The sequence below is a fragment of the Artibeus jamaicensis genome, unplaced genomic scaffold (assembly GCF_021234435.1).
Source record: "Artibeus jamaicensis isolate MK-2021 breed Jamaican fruit bat unplaced genomic scaffold, CSHL_Jam_final contig_384, whole genome shotgun sequence".
Classification (NCBI taxonomy): Eukaryota; Metazoa; Chordata; class Mammalia; order Chiroptera; family Phyllostomidae; genus Artibeus; species Artibeus jamaicensis.
In genome coordinates, this window is record NW_026521810.1 from 19,405,684 (window position 1) to 19,431,193 (window position 25,510).

At 37.4% G+C, this 25,510-nt stretch overlaps 1 protein-coding gene and 1 pseudogene across 4 annotated transcripts in view; one reads left to right on the plus strand and one right to left on the minus strand.

The window, feature by feature from the left end:
- CTNNA2 (catenin alpha 2) overlaps nt 1–25,510 on the minus strand; it is a 1,098,262-nt gene that overhangs the window by 783,048 nt on the left and 289,704 nt on the right. The window lies entirely within an intron of this gene.
- Nucleotides 5,904–6,463, plus strand: LOC119053908 (centrin-2-like; annotated as a pseudogene).

Sequence of the window (25,510 nt, forward strand, 5' to 3'; positions counted from 1 at the left end):
AGATTTAATCCTTTAAATTCCCACTTTCTTAAAAAGTATACATTTGGCATTTCCCACTGGTAATCTAATATTATCTATTAGCTGCCTTCCATGAGAACTTGTAACTCCTCTGAGTCTTAGGCTTATTAACCTTTACATATGGCAACCAAAATTAAAAGTGAAAATGTTAATACTATTAATACTCTTCTAGCAAAATATTAAGTAATAAATGATCCGTGGCACAAGCTCTTAAAATAATTGTGCTTTGTCTCTGAAAGCATGCCAGCAAAGAATCTGGGCTCACACTTCCTGAGCTTAAGTTCCAGGTCAAACATGTCTTTTTCCTTGTGTCACCTTGTGCAAATTACTTAACCTTTCTAAGATCATCATTAAAATGAGTAAAATCACAAGCCATGTCAAAAATCTAATGAAAAAAATTAAATGAGACGATGTTAGAGACTGAATAGCAAAAAATATTATTTCCAAGACACATTTAAATGCATGTAAAACACAGCAAACATCCTTATTAATGGGCAATACCTGAGCAAAAGAGAAAAATTGCAGCCTTGAAATCAAATGGTAAATTGATTCTGGAGCATTGACAGTCTTAGTTATCCTCAATCAATCTCAATAGTTAAGAGGCCAGTTTTAATGGCCACACATGGGAAAAGAAGAATGTCTTGACCTTCACAAGGAGTGGAACTCTAGTGTTGTCCACACAAAATACAATATGGATTCTTCAAGTGCTGTATCAGTGAAAATAATAGCTAGAAAAGAATGTGTCCCTTGGCAAACAGAAATGGAAAACACAAACAAACAAAACTTGCTATACCAGTTTTAAAAAATCAGGTGGTTTCATTTATAATGAATAATGATATTTTATAACCAGAGTGCTATCCTCATGTATTCGTAGGAAACTCATTTATACTACCAGAATACACTGGGAAATTAAATCAGAGAAATCATTTTAAATATAGTTTCAGAATGATGGTGTGTGGGGGTCCCTGTCTGAAGAGAAATCAAATGTTTCTTGGAAGGAAGCATAGGGCTCTCTTAAATAAGACTTCATAAAAAATGAGTATACACTTCAAATATAGAACACTACAGATATGCTGAGTGGCAGAATAATGATCTTAAAGAACTTAGTAATTAAATAAAAGAAATTAATAGTTAAAGAACTTCATATAATGGAACTATAATATATAAAATATACGATAAATATTTTAAAGTATAGAAAATAAAAAACTAAAAACATGAATTAAGAAAATGATGCTCTGAACCAATTAATTTCTCTTTAAATAACAAAAATTAAATATCAAAGGAAAGACTAAATAATAGATTACATACAACTAATAAGAAAACCAGGGAAGTGGAAAACATCTGAAATTGCCAAAACAAAACACAATAAAAGACCATATAATCAAAGAAATTACACATAAGCAAAATACATGCGTAGATAAGTTTTCTAACATATCTATAATTAGAGTTAAAAAGAAGAGGGCAAAGAGAATGAAAAAGCCAGTTCTTTGTGAGGTCATGGCTGAGAACATTCCAGATTTCAATAGATGCATGAATCCTCTGATTCAGGAAGCCCACGATACACCATCCAAGATAAGTAAAGGGAAGTCCATATCTGATCACAATGAAAGTCAAACAGAAGATCTTAGTGTAGCTAGAACAAAAGAACAACTAGAACAAATTATATCGACAGCATCCTTCTCAATGGTAAAATGAAAGCATAATATCTCCAACATGTTAAAAAAACAGGCAAACTATAAATATACACCTAGCTAAAATATTTAACTAAGAGCAAAATGAAGAGTTTCAAAAAAATATGAGACACCTCTACTACAGGAACCATGAAAATGTATATATCATGAAGAAAGATTCAGAAGAGAATGAATTTAAAAGATTAATAAAATATTAGGCATAAATAACTTAGCCCAGTTTGTGGCTAGTCCATAGTAAACAATACAATATGGTACGAAGTAATAATACCAATAGTGGTGGTAACAGCAGAAGTAGCAGTCACTGGTAATAGTACATTTTCTAGAAAGATGCCTAATGATGGTTTCATGGCTTATAGTCTCTAACTTTCACATTATACCTAATATCACCAGTGGGCATCTATCCTGCCAACACACATGGGACTTTAACATCTAAACTTGTCTTCATCTGAAATTTAGATTCTAAATGGAATTCACATCAAAATACTACCAATTTGATCTGATTAGTATTTTAAATAATTACACAGTCCCCACAATTTCCAAAGCCATTATCCTAACCAAAACTCTTAGCATAATACCCAAAACTTTATAAGAGTACCCAGCCAGTCCCTGGTTTCTATGCTTATACTCCTTCTATCCATCCAATGCTCAGCAGCAAAAACGGTCACTAGTCATATCATAAAAAGCCTATCATAATCACTAATCAGAATACATTCTTACATTAAATCAAGAACTCTAATAAATAGTTTTAAAAAATTCTACCAGTTATCCTCCCCCTTATCCAACATTCAGACACAGCCTCTTAGTGCTTTGGTATATACTACACTTTGGCATGGAAAACCTTGTAGCTTTTACTAAAGCGTGACACTGTACTTCCTGCCTTCACTCTCCTGCTCTGCTTTCTCTACCCATCACCTGCCTGCAGTCTTTGTTTCACAGTCAATATAAGCTCCACTTGTCTAACTACTTTGCATTCCCTTGGCTGTACAAGCTAGGTTACATAATTTTTGTTATTCCAAAGCATACTCTGTCTTTTAAATCCTCAATTAAATATTAAACTGAGATCAATAAGTATAATTTTTTAAATGACTGCATTTTATTCATTTCTAATTTTTAAAAAATATTAACCTAATAAATATAGCATAACCCTATTAAATGAAATCTTATTTTTTCACTATTTTGGATAACAAGGAAAGGACCAATTAATATAGGGGACTTGATCAAGTAATATCATAATATATATTTAAAATTGGCCCTAATCACAAACATCTTAGAATGAATCCTGCATAACATTATTCTTTTTCCTTTAAGCTTAGCAATTTTCTAAAAATAAAATCAACTTCCTTTGGAAATTACAAAGGTCTGAACAATAAAGCATAAATCTTTTGGAAGAGCTGGGTTATTTCCCCATAGACTAAACCTGTATTTTCAAACATTGACTTTTTAAAAACACCTTTTCCTGCTTTCTAACCATAAATTATGAAGAGAAACTATATTGGGGCCTGGGGAGTAAGAAAATAATGAATGGCTAAGAAAGAAAAATGTTGATCCCTGACATCCTTCCCCCATACATCTAAAAAAAGAAAATCACAAAATACATCTTCCCATCTACACCACTCTGCCATCATGCTCAGCATGGGTGAATGGTGTGTTAAGGGTTGAACTGTGCCCCCCTCCCAAAAGATACATCAAAGTCCTAACCTCCAGTCCCTATGATTGTGGTCTTATTTGCAAAGAGAGACTCTATAAATGTAATCAAGGTAGGATGAGGTCATATTAAATTAGGGTGTGCCCTGATCCAATACGACTGGTGTTCTTATGAGAAGAGATCAGATAACAGACACTAAAGGGGAGAACACCAAATAGGGACGGTGGCAGAGACCAAACTACTAAAGCTGCAAGTCAAGGGACACCAAAGATTGCCAGCAAACCACCAGAAACTAGGAAGGCGCAAGGAAGGATTATCCCCTCCAGATTTCAGAGGGACCATGGTCTTGCCAACACCTTGATGTTGGATGTCTAGCCTCCAGAACTGTGGGATAATACATTTCTGTTATTTGAAGCAATCCAGTTTGTGGTAACTCACCTTATTACAGAAACCCTAGGAAATTGATAGTAAGGAGATAGGTGTAATCCCTTCATGAGAAATACTGAATTTTAAAAACTATTTTTTAAAATATTTTATTTATTTATCTTTAGAGGGGAAAGGAAGGAGGGAGAGAAATATCAATGTAGGGTTGCCTCTTGTGCGTCCCCAGCCAGGAACTGGCCTGCAACCCAGGCATGTACCCTGACTGGGAATTGAACCGCGATCCTCTGGTTTGCAGGCCCGTGCTCAATCCACTGAGCTATGTCAGCCAGGGCAAAACTATTTTTAATATATCCTGCAGTCTCAGCTTTGGTTGTTAGATCAGTCTCCAAGATGGCCCACAAGAGTTTGGGCAGAAGCCATTCAAATTCACTCTCACAGTAAAATTTAGTCATCCAGCCTTCCAGAATCTCAAGTTTCTCTCATGACTGCTAACCCAAAAGTAGGCAGGGTTGCAATGTAACCAATTTAAGGAGTGAAAAGCAGCCTCCCTGAGTGCCGAGGAAAAAAGACATATTGTCAAGAGGATCTGATGCTCCAAAGATTAAATCCCACAAACTCTGAATGGCTGTCACGCTGTGATTGACAGGAGTTGTCTGCGAAAAGCCTTCCCCTCCATGCAGGGCTGGGAATTAGCCAGAGTGGCAGGAAGCAGAAGACACGGGAAACGGGAAAATTGGAGACTTGTAATGGCTGCAATTAGAAATGATATTAGAAATGACGCTGGGGCAGTGAGTGAGCAGTGGAGTCAACGTGGGGAGTCAAAGTTGGAGGCAGCTCTGTAGCACTGAATGCTCAGGCATGTATCTTTAGGTCTCACCTCTGACAGCCTCACTCTCTCTGAGACATGCAGAAGACACGGGTCAGCTCGGCAGCATGCATTGACAAATACACAAGGTCATACTGCCTGAAAGCTACTAAAATAGGCTCCCACAGGAGCAAGGAAAGCTAAGGGGGACATGAACCATGCGGTAGCTCACTGTACTCAGTAACTATGGTAGTTACTCCAAAGAAGACTTAAAAATGACTGAAATGTTTGGTAATTTCCCTGCCTTTCTTGGTAGATTGATTCTATCCACAAATTTCACTGCTATTCCAAATATAAAATTGTATTGGTAATATGATTGAAAGATGAAAAACAGATCCATCGATGAACTCAGTAATACTTCTAAACACAGTGTGCTAGAGCCCTCGAGGAGCAACTGCTGACCTTATTCCCTGACTCTGGCCCCCCATGGCATGGTCAGTCGCCAGGCTGCATCAAAACAAACAAACAAACAACAAACAAACAAACAAACACATGAAGATGGAACTTTTACCCAAAATTCCAACAAATGTCAAACGGTAAAAAGTTCTTTCTAAACAGATCATGGCCTGGTGTAATATTTGTAACTTATCTTTAAAATTCCCAAAATAATACCAGTGGTATTTGTTGAATTATACTCATACTGAGTATCCATTATATGCCAGGTACTATGCTAGCCAATAATGATAGTGCCAATAATGTTTAATGTACACCTATCTCCAAAATCCCTAAGGCCTAATACATAGTTATTTGTAATCAGAGTTTTCCTTAAGGCTGCTGGGAAAACTGAAATGACAAATAATAATAAAAAAAATGTCAAGTCAAGGCAGATGATTATACATGTGACCAAGTGATGATTTTATAAAGAGATAGAACTTAGGAAGAAAGGCTTCTTTAGGGTTTCAGTCACTGTTTAGAAAATACACACTATGTATTCTACTTGCTGCACACCTATATGAAGACATAAAAAGGACAATAATCTAAAATCTAATTCATGTCAGTTATTATCCCAGGAAAACAAATTCCAAGGCAACAACCAGCACTATATTCAAGATCCAAGTACAACATGAGGGTTCATGTTTATGATGAGGTCCCCAAGGCAGTAAAAAAATGTTTACAGAAAAACATTATAAAGTTTTATCATTATAGTCATTTATAATGAAACAAAAGAAATCTAAACTGTAAATTTCTAACAATAAAACTAACTTAAAGGATAAAAACTTTAAGGAGGAAATTATAAAAGTATTGAAATACATAAAACAAAACATGAGGGGGCATTTGGAACTGCGAGGAGTTAGTGTGCATGCCGGTTGCCATAACAACGGGCAACCGAGTCTGCTCATTGAGGGCCTCTAACTTTTAGAAGGCAAGCAGGGCATCAACTGCCTGTGAAAAAGCCTGAGCCCTAAACTGAAGCTTACTGCAGAGAAGATACAGGATATCTGGCTAGCTTTTGATTTCTTCAATACTGATGCAGTTGGGACTACTGACGTGAAGGAACTTCAGGTGACAAAGACAGTACTGGTCTTTGAACCCACGAAAGAAGAGATTGAGAAAATGATAAGTGAAATTGATAAGAAACGGACAGGAAAAATGAACTTCAATGACTTTTTGTCTGCAATGACATAGAAAATGTCCGAGAAAGATACCAAAGAAGAAATCTTGAAAGCTTTCGAACTCTTTGATGATGATAAAACTGGGGCAATATGGCTCAACAATCTAAAACTCATAGACTAGGAGTTGGGCCAGAACATCACTGATGAGGAGCTGCAGGAAATGGCTGATGAAGCTGAAGGAGATGGAGATGAAGAAGTTAATGAGCAACAGTTCCTACATATCATGGAAAAGATCAGCCTTTATTAAGATTATTCTCTTCTAGTGCAAGGACACATAACTAGATTTAGTGCCTGCCGCTGTGTGAAACCTGGTTTTTGAGAACACAAACTTTTTCCCCACTGACTTTCCTCTATAACACTAGTAACCACCTCAAATCTGTTTTACACTTTTGCAAGACTTCTTTGACAGTAAAGCTCTTTGGGAGGTGACCTGATGCTTACTTTAATTCCGCAGAGCAGAACCAGAGCACATTGGCCTAAAAGCTCCCACCCACCTGCCGTTCTGCCTTGTAGCACTTCTCTCATCATGCGTTCCCACATTTGTGCCACCACAGCCGTGGACATCTCTTGGATGGTTCTAATTTTCACTGACACTTGAGTGCTTGATCTTTTTAAAAAATCCAGTGAACTTTCTCACTTGCATTTGGATACATTTTGTTATTTGTTTGGTATTTAAAATAAAATCTTTCTTTCTTTGAAAAAAAAACCATGATATGATAGAGAAATATATCCAGATAATAATTATGACTCAATATTTAAATTTGGAAATTCTTTCCAAATTGATCTATAAGTTTAATGCAACCATAATCAAAATCTCAACAAAGTTCTGTTATAGAGGAATTAATAAGATGATACAGAAAATCAGATTGAGGAACAAAGGGCCAATAAAGCATAACCAAGATGATTCTGAAGAACAACAAAAAAGGATGAGGCCTTGCCCTGTCAGATATCAATGTTCACTAATGAACTACAGTAATTAAGACAGAGTGGTATGTATGCAGAGACTGACCAATAGGATAGAACAAAATGTCTTACAAATGTGACATATGACAAACAGGAGAGGAATGAACTGTTCCACTGGTACTAAATATTCGCTATAAATAGGAACAATAATAAAAGTAGATCAAATAAAAATCAAAGAGTAAAAAATATAAAAGGAAAATTTTCAAACATTTAGAAAAATATTTAGAAATATGTATTTATGATATTGGAACAGGAAATAATTTCTTAAACAGGAGTCAAAACACTCAATAAATAAAAGATAAATAAAATAAAGTAAATTATAATTTTAAAAATCTTTATATATGATACAGACATGAACAAGTCACTAATACTAGTAACTGACCAGTACATATTTGCAAAAAATACATAAAATGCAAAATTTGAATATTCGAAACATAAGTATATTATTTTTGACGAAGAGGCACAAACAACCCAATGGAAAAGTAATCAAAGAAAATGAAAGACAGCAGGCCCAAATGGCTGATAAATATATGAAAAGCCTGACAAAAGAAGCAGAATTTAAATTAACAGTAAGATACTATTCTCTACCCATTTTGTTAGGTGGAAAAAAAACACTAAACACTCTGATGAAATTTAGCAAGGATGTTGAAAACAGGAAATCCTATAAGCTACTGGGAGGACTATAAATTGTTACAACTACTTTAGAGATTATTTTCACTCTCTTTAGTAGAAGTGAATAGTAGATGCCCCAGGACTCAGCAATTCTACTTTTAGTCAGTTTCTAAGAGGGGGGAAAAGATCGAAGAACCAATCAGTCTGTTATTGTCCCAGGAAAGCAAGTTCTACAACAGCTCTTAGAACTTACACCTATTTACTGGCTGTGTTATTTAACAATTATAGTTCCGGGCATATTGCCACAAGACAATCTTGTACTTGTTCTAAGAAGCACGGAAAGATTTGTTTACTGCAGTTCTGTGCATTATCAGCTGATACTGGAAATACCCCAAATGCCCAACAATAGTAAAATAGTAAATATGCACCTCCAATGGAATAATTTAATGAAGTACAGAAAATAAACTATGTTCCTTTAGCTAGGTTAGAAAAATGTAATTTGATAAATAATAGGTCCAGGATAACACTACTAATGTAGATAAATATTTAAAAAATTTCAAGTAATAATATATATTACTTATAAATGGATACACAGACTCATGGCAAGACTGCTCCACAGCAAGGGTTGAGAAAGAGATCTCCTCCAGGAACAGGTTTGTATTGTTCCATGGGTTCGTAACTGGCACTAAGAGGATGAGATAATGAACATAAATGGGAGCACACTGGCTTTTCTGGGTGACATGCAAAGAGGAGCAACAAGTCAATACTTAGAAAATGGAAAGATTTTCCCCACCAGCCCTCAGGGATAGTTTCAATCCCCTCTTCCTCTGAAGACTGTATTGTCAGGGAGAGGTAACGATTACTGGATGAATCCTTAACTGACAATTTTCACTAAAATTCACTGTCAGAAAAGGAAGAAGAGTGTCGAGATCATTGCTTTTGATCGGGCAAAGAGTCTGACAACTGTTGGCATTCCTGTGTAGTCAAGGGAAAGTAAAGTGAAAAGGTACTGTGCTCCTCGGCCAGTTCGCAGAGGGCAGGAGGAGAGCTGGGGGCAGTGACATTGGAAGACAGACTCTCTCTGTTCACTTTTTGGCCCAGGGCCTGTGTATCTTTTTAATGTAACTCTGTTTTCAGTCACAACATAAAGAACTCTTTTGTCATCCATGGAATTGGGTTCTGTATATCAAGCGTTTGAGTTAATTCTCAAAATCTGATGCTACAAGAGTCCACTTCTTGTTCGTGTTTGGTGAGCTTCCAAAGTTATACATACATTAAAATGTTTACAAATTCACCTTTCCTACGGGCATAAGGTTGGCTAACAGTTAAATTAGTATCATTTCCTGGGACCAAAACAAGGAAAAAGGGATAACTATAATCAGAGGCAACAGAAGACAAAGTAAGATGTAAAACTTATAAGAATCGTATAAACACAATGGTTGATGGAGAAATGGCTGGAGAGACTATAGGCACTAGTACATCTGTTACTGGCATTGTTGAAGAACCACCTAGAGGGCCTTGTGCTGGCACGTAAGAAGCCTTCAACAAATGCTTATTCCGTTTAATATTCATTGAACTCAGGAGCGCATGTGCTGTGACTGAATGCTGAAATGAAATCACAGACAGGCCCTCTTTGCTCAGTCTCTCCCAGGGTCTCTTCCAGCAAAGCAAAGCGGGATACGACCAATTCCTGAACTATCTATGTAAGGATAATGGCCAGAAACTGCACACCAGAAAACTGCCAAGTTCATGAAAGGAAAGGAAAGACAAAACCCAATGTCCATGCAAATCAAGCGATATTTACAAGAGAAAGCATATTTGTAATTCGGCTGCCATAAAATAAGCTCCTTAGCTAAAGTTAAAGGAAACGCATAGTGACAAATTGCTAATGTGACAAATCTGCCATGCAGTGAAGAGCACACAGGGTTAGTAAATGCTTCATAAAAATGAGGGAGGCCTGAATCCAAGTCAGAACATTCACCACAGGGGAGTAATCAAGTATTGTTTCAGATAATAGCTATGGAACACTTTCAAGTTCCTCTAGGTAGTGTGGGACTGTTTCCTGTCACACTCTGTTGAACATCTAATATGGCCATAGGCAAAGCAGGCCATCCACTTCAGAAATATGTCAAGAGTGATGAATGAGGTTGAATTTGGGGTGCATCACAGAACTAGCAAGCACAGGACCCAGCTGAGAAGCCCGATTGGGGAAATGACGACAGGCACTTTACTGTGGAGCTGAAACCTGAGAAAATGCCAAGTGCTTTTAGAAATTAGTGAAATATACAATATGCCTTAGAAGATCACTGTAGAAAAGAGAAAACATCAAGAATCAAAAAGAAAACCAAATTGAACAAAATGCAGAAATTGTGGATCATACCCATGAAATTACTGGAATATTTGTAATAAATTAGAGATCACAATAAGTAGCAGATGACAAGAAATACTGGAATACAAACTTTTTATTTTTTAATTGAAGACTGAAATTGCACTAGTAATACTTTTTAAATTTTTTCAAACATGTGTGCTCCTAGTGAATCAACACTGAGAACAAAAGAATCCAACTGGTACAGTAATGGGAGGAATTAGAAACAAGGCATGAAAAAAGAGCCAAATTACCAATTTCCTTGCATCAACCTTTATAAAAAAAAAAGCTGGAATGCCACTGAAATGAGTTATCATATGTCCACTATAATTTTAGGGTTGAATTGTATTAAGACAAAAATGTAGAACAAATTTCAATGTTCTTAAACTATGTAAAGCAACACAGACAGAAAAATAATTTGTTTATCTAAAGAAAAAAGGTTTAAAAACCAATTCTGGACTGTTAACATTAAGGAGCGGAATGATAAAAGGCCTTAAAATATTATAAATATGATTACTCTAAAGGGGGCTTAAGAAGAAAAATGAAAAAAATTCAGAAGTAACTATGATATTCTTCACGGAGAAAAAATAAATATTTTCCTTATTTTTCTTATTCCTTAAATTTATTCAGTACTTTTAAGTCTAAATATTGGACCCAACATTTAATAGATCTTATAAAGATCTACTTTACTTGAGAAACTTATAATTCACTTATAAGAAGAAACCAGATATTTTTTTCTGAAAATGATTAAGCATAGCATAGTAATTTAGCCTGTTAGGTTTATATTGACCAAAGAGACAGAGTGATTTATGGTTTTCAAAATTATGTGTTTAAAAGAAAATAAGAGGGTTGGGGATGAGGATTGGCAATATGTCACCTTTGTAATTAAAAGCACTCAAACACAAGCCACTTACCATAGTGCCTTTTTTCAATTATCTTGAAATAATAATTTCGTAATATGCACATTCTACATTATAGTAAGCTTGGTATTCTGGCAGAACAGAATAATGAAATAATGCCTTTGGAGGCTCACAGGGTAACTTTCTGGGAAGTGTCAGAACAGGGTAATAGGAATGGGCACCAGGTCAAACCTGGGCAGGTGGAATTTAATCTGTGGCCTCCATAAACACCAGGGCTCTCCTTTTTACAGCCAGCACTTGTCATTTTGAACAGAAGCCTGTTTTCTGCTTCCTGCTTCTAGACCGGCTTGTCAGGCACCTCCGGGGAGGAGCCATAATGCTTTAATTATTTTCCTGGGGTGGATCACAAGGTCAAGTGCAGGTGAACATTAAATAAATACTCTAGGATGATGAGAGCCAAGATCATGCCCGGACAACAATGTGAAGTAGAAAAAGAGCTTCCCTAGGGAGTCCCAGGATTCTTGTTTTGGATTTGATTTTTGTAATTTCTATCTCTTTATTTCTTGCCCCCACCACTTCCCCTTTCAGATGTCCACTGGCCCACAACTCGTTACCACCTACCCAACTCACTCACCCACTCCCCTGCGTAGCCCATGCTGCTGGCACCGGCCCATATCCCCCAGAACCCCCGTTTGCCTTGTGCACTGCCTTCCAAGTCAGCGGCAGGACTCTGCCCGGGGCTTTCTCTGGACTTCAGAGTAGAAGTGGCAGAGAGATAATTCACCTCTACATGCACTACCGGCCCATAACCCATGACAGACAAGAGTTGATATTTCTTGCATAAATATTCCGTTTCCTCGAGGTGGTTCAGTAGGATTACTCTGAGATGAGTTTTACACTGTGTTTCAGAGGTTCTGTGATACAGCAGAAGCTGTTGCTGGCTGTCTGCCCACGTCTGTCTCTGTCTTCAGTTCCCTGTCAATGTTTTCTGGGATCATCTCCAAAATTAATTACTTGCACTGGAATCCTTCCTCAAAGTCAGCTTCTGGGGCAACAAAACAGACATACTCCAATCAATCTGGTGTCATTAAATAATGGAATAAGGTCACATATACCTCAGCATATATTTAGACTAGCATGTTTTGCCTGAATATTTTGAGCATGTTGTATCTTAAGACATCTATGTAAGGGAACACAAACTGCAATTGTTAAAAAGACATGACTAAGCAGGCGAATAGGAGGCATTTTATAGGAGGAGATGATTTACAGAAGGAATAAGCAGGTTCCCACTGTTTCTCCCTGCAGAGCCATCTCTGATCACCAAAAGTAAGATTCAATTACTTGAAATAAGTATAGCATGTTCTTTTGAAGTGGTCAGACTTCAACGGTCTTCATCCTCAAGCAGAAGCCGGCCTCTCTCAAAGAATTCACAGGGGTGGGAGGCAAAGGGTCCTCAGTGTTTCACTGAAGCACATCAGTAAGTCCAGCAAGTAAAGAGGCAACTCAGGCTGAAGCTTTTTGATAGTTTCAGTCATTCTAAATGTTTTCAGTTTGGGAAATCTAGACAATGACCCCATTTCAGACCAGTGTGTTCTCAATCTTAAGTGTGTATCAGAATCACCTGGAAGGCTTTTGCAAACACAGAATTTCCAATTCGTTAGATCTGTTGTGGGAAAGAGAATCTGCATGTCTAATAAGTTTTCAGGTGATGCAGATGCTGTTCGTTGAGAAACTGTGCATTAAAAACCATAACTGTAGTCAATTTTTATATTCTCCTTCTAAATATTGTGTCTTTAAATGCAACAGACTCTTTTGCACTACCCTCAGTAAACACAGCCAAGAGCAGACACCTTTTCTGCTAGGATTTTCCTCCCTTTTGATTTACGGGCTCTCTGAAAGGCAATGCATTACTTCACAAGTGATCCTGAGCATAGTTTTTTCAGTATTCTTTCTTGCCAGCTAAAGTCACCTTCTCCTTTAAGCCATCACTCTACATAGTAAAAGTAAATTCTCCACAATCACTCACCAACAAAGGTAATTTTCTGCCAGGCAGTGAATATGACAAATATGATCCCTGCACTAACTTGTATTTGCATTTTCTGTATGCACTGGTTTATAAATAAGCATAAATAAAATGCCATAGTAATCATAACAGTTATATCTCAAAAATGTTGCATCTTAGAATTAGTTGGCAAAGACAGCATTCAGCAGTATGTTGAAAGTGTTGTCTTTTCTATAGAAATAAGATACCAAAAATAAAGGACCTTTGACTTATTTTAATATAACAACTTGAAGGGAAAATTTGTCAAATGCCCAAGATCTTTAATAAAAAAAAAATCAACTGATGCAAAAGGTTATTACCTTCTCGTAGCTTCATTTTAACCTCATATGTAAGTCACTGCTTATACTCTAATGTAACACAATGTATATAACATAGTATGACAAAAAGGCAATTACACAGGAAGAGATCAACGGAGAAAATATGCACAAAAGGCATTTTCTTAAGATCCAGAACATAATAATGCTTTAGGTGGACCAGATAAAAGTTATAAAGATGGCCCTAACCAGCATGGCTCAGTTGGTGGGGCATCAGCCTGCATAGCGAAAGGTCACCAGTTAGAGTCCTGGTCAGGTCACATGCCTGGGTTGCAGGTTCAGTCCCCAGTTGAGGTATGTAGAAGAGACAACCAATCAATGTTTCTCTCTCCCATTGATGTCTGTCTCCCTTTCTCCCACCCTTCACCTCTCTCTAAAAATAAATAAATAAATATATTAAAAATTTATAAAAATATATGCTTTATTTGGTGTTCAGGAAATAATGTACCAATACCATCTGTTTTGATAGAACCTAATTATAAATACCCTACATAGGGTTGCTGGTATTCACACTCATTCCAGACCCTTTTTTTCCTCTTATTCCTTTGCTTGTATAATTTATTGTTGCTCTGATTGAAGCATAAGACTAAAAATAATCATGACTAGGCTATAGGAAAATATATATTTCTTTCAAGAGCAGGAACAGAGTTACTTTATCTATAGAAAAAAACATCTATGTGTGTGTCCGTTGTGAAGCCTCGTTCTTATCCTAGCTGTCTCTTCAGTACTGACACCACCGGGCACACTCCTGGCCATCCACCAGGTTCACTGCTCCTGTAGGAAAGCTTCATCAGTTTTATTTTAGTCTCAAGGAAATGGTTCCCCACTCTCCTAGGCCTGCTTACATCCTGGACAACTTCTTGTTGGTTTCCCATCAGCAAAACAATAAAAGCTTTGCCCAACTTCCAGCTCCATTCAACAAAATGTCCCCATTGATTATTTGCCTTTAAAAAAAATACAATCTAATTGTTTTGTGGGTAGTTTTGTTTAAACTATTTTCAAGCTACCAGAGCAGTATGAACTTCAGTCTTCCATGCTCAAGAAACTATATAATGACCTTGAGAAATGTCATGTGGCTTTTGCCATAAGCTGTGATGTCTTTAATAGAGTGAACAGTTTCTCTAAAGCCAATGTAATGACTTCTCATTGTCTTCCTGAGTCTGGACACGATTGGATTATTTCCTTTCATTGAATTATGCCACTTTTTAAGCCCAACTAAAAGCTTGTCCCAATAAGTCTCTATTCTCTTTCCTTGAGGCTTATGTTTGGAGGTGACCCCACATAAACTCAGAAGGGAGGCAGTACACAGAGCACTCACTGAACAGAATGAAGAAGGCTGAAGGCAATGGAAGACGCTGACATTTCTCTAATAAATCTCTCCTATAATCACATGTGCACACGTACGCACATTTTCCTCATTCTTGGCATTATGACTTGTGGCAGCAAGGGACATTCTGAGCTTTATTCCTCAATGGGTCCCAAAAAACGCCTATATAAAGATGATAGTGGCCACAGATGCTCCAGGAGGCCTTGAGTGCTTAGTTTGGATGAACCCAAACCACCACTGTCTTAGATCCATATAATTGTCCCTACTCTGATTACCTGGACCATGGAACTGCAGGGGAGGCTAAGTCATAATGAAAGATAAACACCCTCTAGTCTATTTGTACCTGACAATGTGCAGACATTGGTCTCTGACCCAATACAGTCTATCTCTGTTTACATTTGGATAATCTCATCTGAACATTTATCAAATTGTTCAAGGGGCACAAATGTCACTTAGCTTTCAACACTCTTTCTCAAAATAGGACTTATGAAAGAAACGTACCATGTATAAGTGGTCACCTATAGAACCTGAAGGGCTCAACTAATTACCATTTTTTTCCTTTTACTTTGTATTAAGTAATACAGATGTTCAGCATGATACATGGATTAGTGTTTCTAACATCTAATTATTTTTATTTGCTATCATATATGTTACTTTATATCTAGGATATGTTTAATAATAACTTACTTGACACCACTCCAAAAACAAAGGCTAAGAGAGGGAATAGCATTTATAGTTCTTCCATATAGTTCTACAATATGATACACATCTCAGCATCATATTGTAATATCACATAATATACAGCCAAGCAATATTACATAATCATATCTTGATATTTATAGCATTATATTATGATAAAGCAATCACTCACTCATGCAGAGTAATAGAAATAGATATTTATGTCTTTCTCTAAATGTTGGAGATACCTTGGGCATGTTATATCAACAATCTATACTTTATCTATGAATTTCAAATTTACATTATTTATAGCATTATTTCTGGATCATAGAGTTATCTTAACCCTAACTCTGCAATGAATTTTCCATTCCATCCTCTTTCCTACTGCTCAGACTTAATCCACACCCTGTCTCCCTCCTTTGATTAATGGCAGTGGTGTCTCAGATGCTTGAGCCAGATAATCAAGAGCCATCTTTCACTTTTCTTTTCCTGCTCATCTTCCATACTCCATAGAATCGAGACTCTCCTTAATCACTACCCCCACCATTTTGGACCACCTTACCTCTCACCTAGAATATTTTTAAAATCCTAACTGGTACTTCACTATTTCCCCTTCAATTCAGTTCCAACATGGTAGACAGAATAATCTTCTAGGCTGTCAAAGCATCATTACCTGAAAGTCCTGTAATAGCTTCCATCGGAACTTAGACAGAATCCCCGCCATGCTGAATACATGATCTGGCTGTTGCTGTCTCCTTTCACCTCACTTTGCTTGTATATATCTTGTTCTTTCCCTCTGATTTCAGCCACAACGACCCCATTTCACTCACTACAGCTCCATAAGGGCTTTCCTCTTCAAGACTCTTACTGCACAGGCTGCTTTTTCTGCCTCAGAGGCAACTCTCATCCCTGTGCTCATAATCAGCTCTCTTTCAGTCCTGAAGTAACATGAAAGCACACCTCGGACTTGCTATCTTTGGCCATCCTCTCTGAAGTAATCCCCTCCTGTTATTCATAACCTTAGCATCTCACTCATTTCATTTACCTTCGATGGCCCCTTACTTTTTGTTTGCTTGTTCAAAATCTGTCTCTGCTTACCTGGTCTCAAGCTCTTGGAGGGCTTGGAGGGTAGAAGCTATTTCTATCAGATTCATGGACATCATTTGTGGCCAGATGTTAAGCATATAATAGGTACATAATAAAGAATGCAATATATTAATGAGTATGATAATACTGATAATCATAATAACATCAATATATTAGCATTCAGTAAGATGTAGACACTGTTTTGTATGCATTAACTCATTTAAAACCACAAGTACTATTACCATCATTTTCTGAAGCACAGAGGTTAAGTAATTGGACTAGTCATAGAGTTGGCAAGCAGTAGAGCTGGGATTCCAATCTTCTGGCTCCACCACCAAAGCTCATCATCATTCTGCTAGGCTACCTGCTGAAATTCAAGGAATCCAAGGGCAACAAAACCATGTATTCCATAAAAATAGAAAAACAAAACACAAAGGCCAAGGAATTCACAAAGGCCAAGGAATTTGAAGGCAAAATACACATAATGCAATTTTTTTTTGCTGATTTAGACAGTTTATCTGAGTCGTGAAACATCTCAGCACATCATGTTGATTACTGGGCATAGTAGTAGCAGTAGAAAGAGGGATATGGATCCGATCTCACTTGAGCCTATGGAATAGTTTATATTTTTAAAGCCTTTTGTATAAGATCATTTAGACAGATTTTCCCTTTTACATAAACTTCCAAGATAATGTCAGCTGTCTGACTAAATTAGGCTAGATGTTTTAGAAACAATGAGTATTAACGATACTAGGTAGCTTCCAGACTTAATAAGCATTGGGACAGTGGGCCTATTCCCCAAGAGGTAATCAGGAGATAGAAGACATGGTTTGCACTGTTCTCAAACTGATGTCTCATCCTAAGGTTGGTTGTGATGCTCGAAAGTCACCAACCCCAAAGCAGCCCATAGAAACACTCATTTATTGGTTCACTCAGCTACTAAAAGTTATTTCCAGCCATGGTGACCCATGCTTGAGGCATGATAACTGTAAAATAAATTGGAAAAAAAGAAGGAGGAAGGTGTTTGGCCTCTGGATAATTCAGAGAAACCATATCTGGCAACGAGTTGTGAAAATAACATTTATCAGCATCAAAACTGAACTCCAGGGCAATCTGAGATAGAGACAATTATTTGGGCTCTCAAGTTTGAGGCATGGTAGATAGCTTGAAAAGAAAGACAGCTCTGCCTGGTTTTATTTCTCCCTAGTTGCTTTTCAAGATCTTATCTCATTTCCTTTCCCTCTTTTAAGTGTGATTTCTGTCTTCTCTTCTAAATAAACACAGCTTCCTGGACTTAGTACCATTTGGCTTCTTGAAAAGTCTTTACATTTAATCCTCAGGGGTAAACAAACTTCTCCAATCTCTCTAAACAAGACTAAATATAAAACCAGGAATGGGTTGCCTGTGGGAGGTGGGATGGGGAGGGGTCTGAAAATGAGAGATGACTTTATTCTCTATGCAATTTTCTAAAACAGATAACAACACATACAACCTCTAAATCATAACAGGGAAAACATGATTAGTAGTTAAATAATGAAATTCTTTAGGGTTAAATTTAACAGGAGCTTGACCACATAGTCCATGAACTTTTAAACTTCTACCCCTGTCTTTCTTGCCTTGTTTAGGAGCTATACTGTACATGTACTCCAGGAGATGGGTTGGTTCAATAGCTTTCATAGTTCAGATTCATAAGATTTTACAATGTAAAGCCTTTTTAATATTCATAGACTTAAGAGATATTAGCCAATCGCCTGTTATTCTATGCCCTATATCCAGGTGATAAAACCATAAGTAAAGACAGCCGAGGCTTAGGCCCTGATGATAAAGTTGTGATGAGGACAAGGGCCACACTGCCATGATGCTATAATGGGAGGACCTGACCCGAGTAAAATTGTCAAGGAACTCTTCTCTAAGGAAAAGACATTTTACAGACACCTCAAAGATAAGGAGGAACAAGTTGGATCAGGCAAAATACCACCACAGAGAGGAGAGTTTGTCAAGGTCAAGTGGATGACTGCAATCTGAGTACAGATGGTAGTGGGCGAGGGGTGACATGAAATGTATCTCAAGGAACAGGAAAGAAAGACATCACACATGGTCTGGTAAGCCACACTCGGCAGTTTTGTCTTTACCCTTAAAGAACAAGGAGACTCCAGACATGTTTTACATCAGGAGGCCAGGTAATGAGGTGTGTGCCTTGGGTAGGGTCCTCTACAGGGCAGGGAAAAGGCCACGAGACCTGAGAGGATGTGGGTAACCCCGTGAGGGGTCCACCTGCTCAGGGAGCAAGCGGTGATTTGTACTAGGAGGTGCTGAACGATTTGAGAAATAGTTAGGAGGCAAAATGAACTAGACTTGGGGGCAAACTGGAAATCAGGACAGAGGGAGAGATGTAGAGAACGACTCCCATGTCATTACAGTGCTCATGCCATTTACTATGCATCCTACCTCAGTAATAGAGGTGGTTAAGGCAATAACATGATGAAAGTGCTATATTGTCAGACTTTTATATTAAATATAAGTATTTATATTTGCATATTGGAATGAAGTACTTCCCGAGGCTTACATTTATTTTCTCTAACTAAAGTAGTATTTTGAATTAATGAAATTCACTGAACTAAATTAGTAGCACAATATATATAATGAGCTCATTTACAATAACTTTATGAGGAGCTGAAAGCTCTGAAGTTCTGAGATAATATAATATTAGTTTCTTAAATATGAACTTTCTTTCACTAATCATTTACCAAGAAGAGGAAACATTTAAATCCAGTATCAACACCCAAGTAACTACAAGACACCTCTCGTTGCTGTAACTATAACTTTCAGAAATGACCAAAGGGTAGGCAGATAATCTGTTTTGAAGAGTAACATCTGAGTGGTTATACTAGCAAAAACATCATACTTTTTTATGTAGAATAAATTAAAACAAATTATTAGTGGAAAAGAAAGCAATCTATTTTAAGGATTCAGTTCACCAGTGCTATGCTTTTTGTTTTGTTTTAGTTTATAAAATATATACAAGACTAAAACACAGCTCTAGGCTTCAGAGTCTAACAAACATCAATTCAAGCTACTCTCCAATGCAGTAGGTGTAGAATAAGTTCCCGCTGACTAACATGCAAACCAGGCTCTTGTTCCACAATCTCTACATGGAACAAACCCTTTGGTTTCCTATCTGTCCATCATAGCTTATTTCAAAAACTAAGTTCACAATCCTTTTTCTCCAGGAAAATTACATGTATTGCTTTCTTCCTTTATATTTGGTATGCAGTATAGATGGTGTCTTATGACCCTGAAACAGCAAGGATTTGAACTGCACAGGTACAGTCACATGTGGGATTTTTAGAAGTTTGCAAGCAGGCAGTGTAAACTTACAGTATTGACAAATACAGCACAGGACCTAAACATATAAATGGGTTTTCTCCTCCCTAGGATTTTCTTAAAAATTTTTTCTCTGATTTATTCTAATAATATAGTACATAACACAGAGAGCATATAAAATATGTGTTCATCGATTGTTTGTTTTGCTAAAGCTTCCGGTCAGCAGGAGGCTATTACCAGTCAAGTTTGGGGCAGAGGTCAAAGATTATACATAGACTATTGAATACATGCAGGTCATTATCCCAAGCCCTGTACTTGTTTTTGTTCTTTAATTTTTATATATCTCAGGTTCAACTATTTTTATACACTCAAGATAATTTTGTGTTTTCCCCTTTTGGTAGAGTGTTCAGTATCTAAATACATTTAATTCAAGCATAACAAGTATATGAAGAAAAGAATAAATAACCTTTAATTTACAGAGGAGCTAATAGTTCACGCTAACTTGTATGTTTGTTTTGTTTTTCTTTTTAATCATAAAAAGTTTGAGTATCCTTGAAATGTTTAATGATCCACTTTTATGCCATTGCTCTGAGATTTATTTTGCTTGAGTTAATATTATTAAAACCCTATGAACAGATATACATGCTCATTGAAGCAGAACCATCCATCTTAGGAAATACATTTTAGGAAAGACACTATCACTAACAATTTTCTATAGAATTTTCACTTAAAAAATCCATTCACATGTAATATTTTAATTAATAATGGGAAAATAAAGATGAATAAGTACTGAATGAGAGAGTAGGGGTTCTACACTCAAATTTTAATTCTAGCTAAGCACCTGTATCTCCCAATATGTTATTTCATTTTGAAGAGTTTGAGATTTACTGGAGTTAAAGTGAACAGACTTTTCAGACATGTCTCTCAAAAATATAGTCAATTTCAAGCCATTCCCTTTTTCTCTCTTCTTCCCCTTATAATACAATTACACAAACAATGGTTATAATTTGTTAGGAGTATGCATACTTATATACAAAATTAGAACTCAGCTATAACTTTGACCCCAAGGAAGCTGGGACAAAAAGATTCCTTATTTTTTGTGAGTAACAATTGTGAGTAAGTTGAAAGACATCTCAAAGATGGGGACTTTGGCCGAGTGGGAAATCTACACCCTCCATCTGTCATTGACGTGGTGAGTGCTGGCTACTGTCACAGGTTTCCTGGTAATTAACTTCGGCTTTAAAAATCAACTTTGCTTTGAGTGCTACACGTGTACTGGGATAAAAATTCTAGACGTGCTGAGAAAAAAAGAAATGTACACAATAATGTATGAATCGCACTTCCTATGGGGTTTGGAATAGAAGACTCACTAACATGGGTATTACATGTACCAAAAGGGATATAATAAAACAGCTATAGACGGACACTATAAGCCTTTATTGCTGTAAACAATAAATGTCCCTCTCCAAAATCCTGTGGCATTTTAACCATTTCCAACAGACTTCCACTTTAACTTCTAAATGTTTTTACCTTTCACTTACACTTCTCTTAAAACACTAATGGCATCTGTCACTTTTTTGTGATTTTTTTAAGATTTTATTTATTTTTAGAGAGAGAGGAAGGGAGAGAGAAAGAAAGGGAGAGAAACATCAGTGTGTGGTTGCCTCTCCTGTGCCCCCTACTGGGGACCTGGCCCACAACCCAGGCAGGTGCCCTGGCTGAGAATCAAACTGTCGACCCTTTGGTTCACAGGCCGGCACTCAATCCACTGAGCTACACCAGCCAGGGTGATGTTTTTAACCCACATATAGATACTCCAGTCCTTAAGAGGTTCACAACATAGCATGAACTCCAAGAATTAATTAATTTATTCTTTAAGTGCCTACTGTTCTTGAACACTGTGCTAAGGAAATACAAAAATGCAAGTGCTTTCCTATTTGATTGTAGGAGCTTAACAAAAACATGAAGAAGACAGAAGGAAACAGGTAAGTCAATAAGTGCAAGAGAGTGTAATACATATGAGCATAGTAACAGCATACACGAGACCCAGATGAGAACCCTCTGTGCAGTCCTGAAGCCGTGGGGTGGGGTGGGGGAGGGGGTCACACCGCAGATAAACCAAAAAGAATACTTAATATTTTTGCAATCAATGCTTTCTTTATTAAGTTTGCTTGAAATATAATGATGGCGATCTATCTATCTCTGTAATTCCATTTTAACTCCTCAATTACATGATACAAAATTTGCAGTAAAGCTGTTAACAAAACCTAAAAGCAACAGACAAAAGCCCTTTATGTATGTAACATGCCTAAAAAGAGAACTTGGGCAATAAAGGTAGTAAAATTTCAAAAATCTAGGATTCAAGGATCCTCAGTCCTGCTTGAAATCAACTCACTGACAGTATTTTAGAAAGAATTCACAACACCCATTCAAGAAAAACACCAAATATGGCAATTTTGACATTAGACAGTATCCTACCTAATATCAAATTATGAAAATGGAATATAAAAGTAAACCAAAAATGCACTTTTTAATGACATCTGTTGTCACCAGCTTTGGTTCTATAATTGTTGCCTTTGTTTTTAAGTTAAAGGGCATTCAGGAAAAATAACAGAGTGGTTAATAACTGTGTAAATAACCTTGGGGCTAACAAGGCTTACTGAAAAAAGCAAATTAAAAATTGAAGCCCAATATGCAAAAGGGTAAACATAATTTTAACAGAATAGCATAAGGTTCTTCATCATACATTTTCAAAAGCCCTGTTTTGGGGAGATGGATTGATTTGCACTGATGGTGTAACACTGTCTTGAGGAAATGGCCGTCCCGCTGGATGTTTTATCTCCCTTACTTAACACCCTATAATAACCCTTTGTCAGAATCATTCTGTCCACTTCTCAAGTAACTATTTGTCCTCTATCCTTTTCATATCCTCAAATCTCGATAAAATCAGAGACAAAGATCCCGTCTTTCTCATTTTGGTTTTGCCTTTGATCCAAACAAGACTTCATTAAAGATCTCACAAGAGAAAGTGACCGTCATTCCGGTGAGTCAGGTGCAGAAATGAGAAAATGGGTCACCAGTTGCAAAGAGGAAAACCCGTAACAGAGAGAGCAAAAGAAAAGGGTGAAGCGCAGACCAGTTCTGTGTGGTTGGTGTCGCCAGAGGAGGGCAGCAGCAGGGTGGGCTGCACCTTGACCAAGGAGGCTGGAGAAGCAGATAAGGGCCTGATCACACCCTTCTCCTCCTAAGGGCAATGCAGAGCCATGGAAACATTTTCAGTAGATTAGCAGCATTTGGTCACCAATCTTAACTTGAAAAATGGCAGAAAATGGTGAGAGAGAAAGAGATCACTATACATTTTATGGTGTAAGTAATTAGGAATTGAATCTATTTAATCCATAAAATGAGATGAGATAATTCAGTTAAAAAAAAAAAAAGGTCAGTGGTTTGGGAATTTAATTAATGACTGCAATGAAGAAGAATGGGGAAGAACAGACAGAGAAAGCCAAAAGGCTACCTTTTAGAATGGGAGGGCAGATAAAGTGCTTCCCAGATAAGGCCAAGTTAAAGGAGTTCACCATCACCAAGCCCTTCTTATATGAAATGTTAAAGGAACTTATCTGAGAAAAAGACGATAAAAAATATGAACAGTAAAATGGCAACAAACTCACAACTATCAACAACCAATCCTAATAATAATAATAAAAATAAAATAAGCAAACAACTAGAACAAGAACGGAATCACAGAAATGCACAACACATGGAAAGTTATCAGTGGGGAGGTGGGAAAGAATGGGGGTACAGTGAATAAGTAGCATAAATGGCAGGTACAGAATAGACAGGGGGAGGTTAAGAACAGTATAGGAAATGTAGAAGCTAAAGAACTTACATGTATGACCCATGGACATGAAGTAAAAGAGGGGAATGCACATGGGAGGGGGTGTGCAGGACAGAGGGGAATGAAAGGAGGAAAATGGGCCAACCGTAACAGCATAATCAATAAAATATATATTTTAAAAAGGTATCTTTCACCTGTTGGGCGTATCTTTATAATGATGCTATTGTAACTCCAATTTCCTCATTTATAAAATGAAAATATGAATAGAGTCATTGTGAAGAGTAAGTAAGATAATACATAAAAAGTGACCAACAGCCACAAAAGCAAAAAACCATGAAGACATTCCTAGTATCATTGTCAGCAGTGTTTGGAGCCGCCCATGGGCCATGAGACAAACTTGTCTGGTTTCCAAGGAACCCTTCTCAGCGCTTCCCTTGCACACCCTTTCTCCTTGTTTCCCTTGGCCTTCTTGAAAGCCCACACAAGTCCCCACATATCCTGTTTCTTTTCGTTTTTTTGTCAGTCTCATCCTATGGCCAATCCTTCAAATGGTGGTGAGTTTCATGTAATGCTTTTTGCAGGATGAGCTTCAAGGAATTTTTGAATCCTACAATGGTATGATGTGGTTCTGGATTGAGTTGTGTCCCATAAAAAGGTAGGTTGAAGTCCTAACTCTGACCTTGTAGGGTTACTGCAGATGTAATTAGTTAAGATGAGGTCATACCAGAATTGGGCAGGCCCTTAGTCCAATATAACTGAAGTCTCTTAGAAGAAAGGGGCAGAGAGCAGAGTACCATGTGACAATGGAGGCAAAGACTGGAGTAATGCAGCTGCGAGTCAAAAGATACCACCGACTGAATGCCAACTCCAAGAAGCAAGGATGAGGCAGGGCCATGCCCTGCAGCTTTCAGAGGGAACATGGCCCCACCATGCCTTCAGGTCAGACTTCTAACCTTCAAACCATGAGACAATCTGTTGCTGTTGTTTTAAGCCACCCAATTTGTGGTACTTTGTTTAAAAAGCCTAGAACATTAATATAGAATAGTTACAAGAATGCACTTTTTTCTCAAGAGAGGGTTCATAGCTTTCATCAGGATTCTCAAAAGGACTTGAAATACAAGAAAGCTTCACAGCAAGTGTTGCTTGCACTTTCCTCTGCTGATTTCATTTACCCCTGTGACTTGAACTTGAACCTGGACAGCACTCTCTCCAGAGCTTTAGAACTTTATGTCTAGTTGAAATCTCCACTCGTACATCCCACACTGAATGGAGAGCATACAAAATGATCATGATATCCCCCATTTCAGTACACGATGCCAAATTCACTTAGCTATTCAAGCCCGACACTGAGCATGCTCCATGACACATAATCCAAGCTGTCAACATGACGTGTTCATTTGACCTCTAGAATAAATCATGAATCTGTCTATTTCTCTTCCCAGTTTGTCCCCACTGTCCTGGGCCTGCCACTCTCATAGCTTGCCTGAAATAATGCATTTACCTCCCTAGTTGGCCTGTGTATTTTTTGTCCTTCTCTTATTCATTGTTGCAACGAGGTGCTAGGACAGAAATTAGCATGAAGAAAGTGCCCTAGGTTCTCAGAATCAGCACCCATTGGGAAAAGAAGTAAAACAGGCTTTTGGACAGAGAGGAGTTGGCTGTGAAGCTTCTGGTGACTGAGTCATCTTACTTTACCCTGACTTTCTTCTCACTTTTAGCACTGAAAATTTTGGGTCCTGGGCAACCCCTCATTGTGGGCAAACTGTAACTTTGTTCCAGTTACTGGCCACCATAACTGTGATGAAGACAAACCAAGGTCTCAACTGATCTAATGGGGATCTGTGAAGCTGGGATAGTTCTTCAGA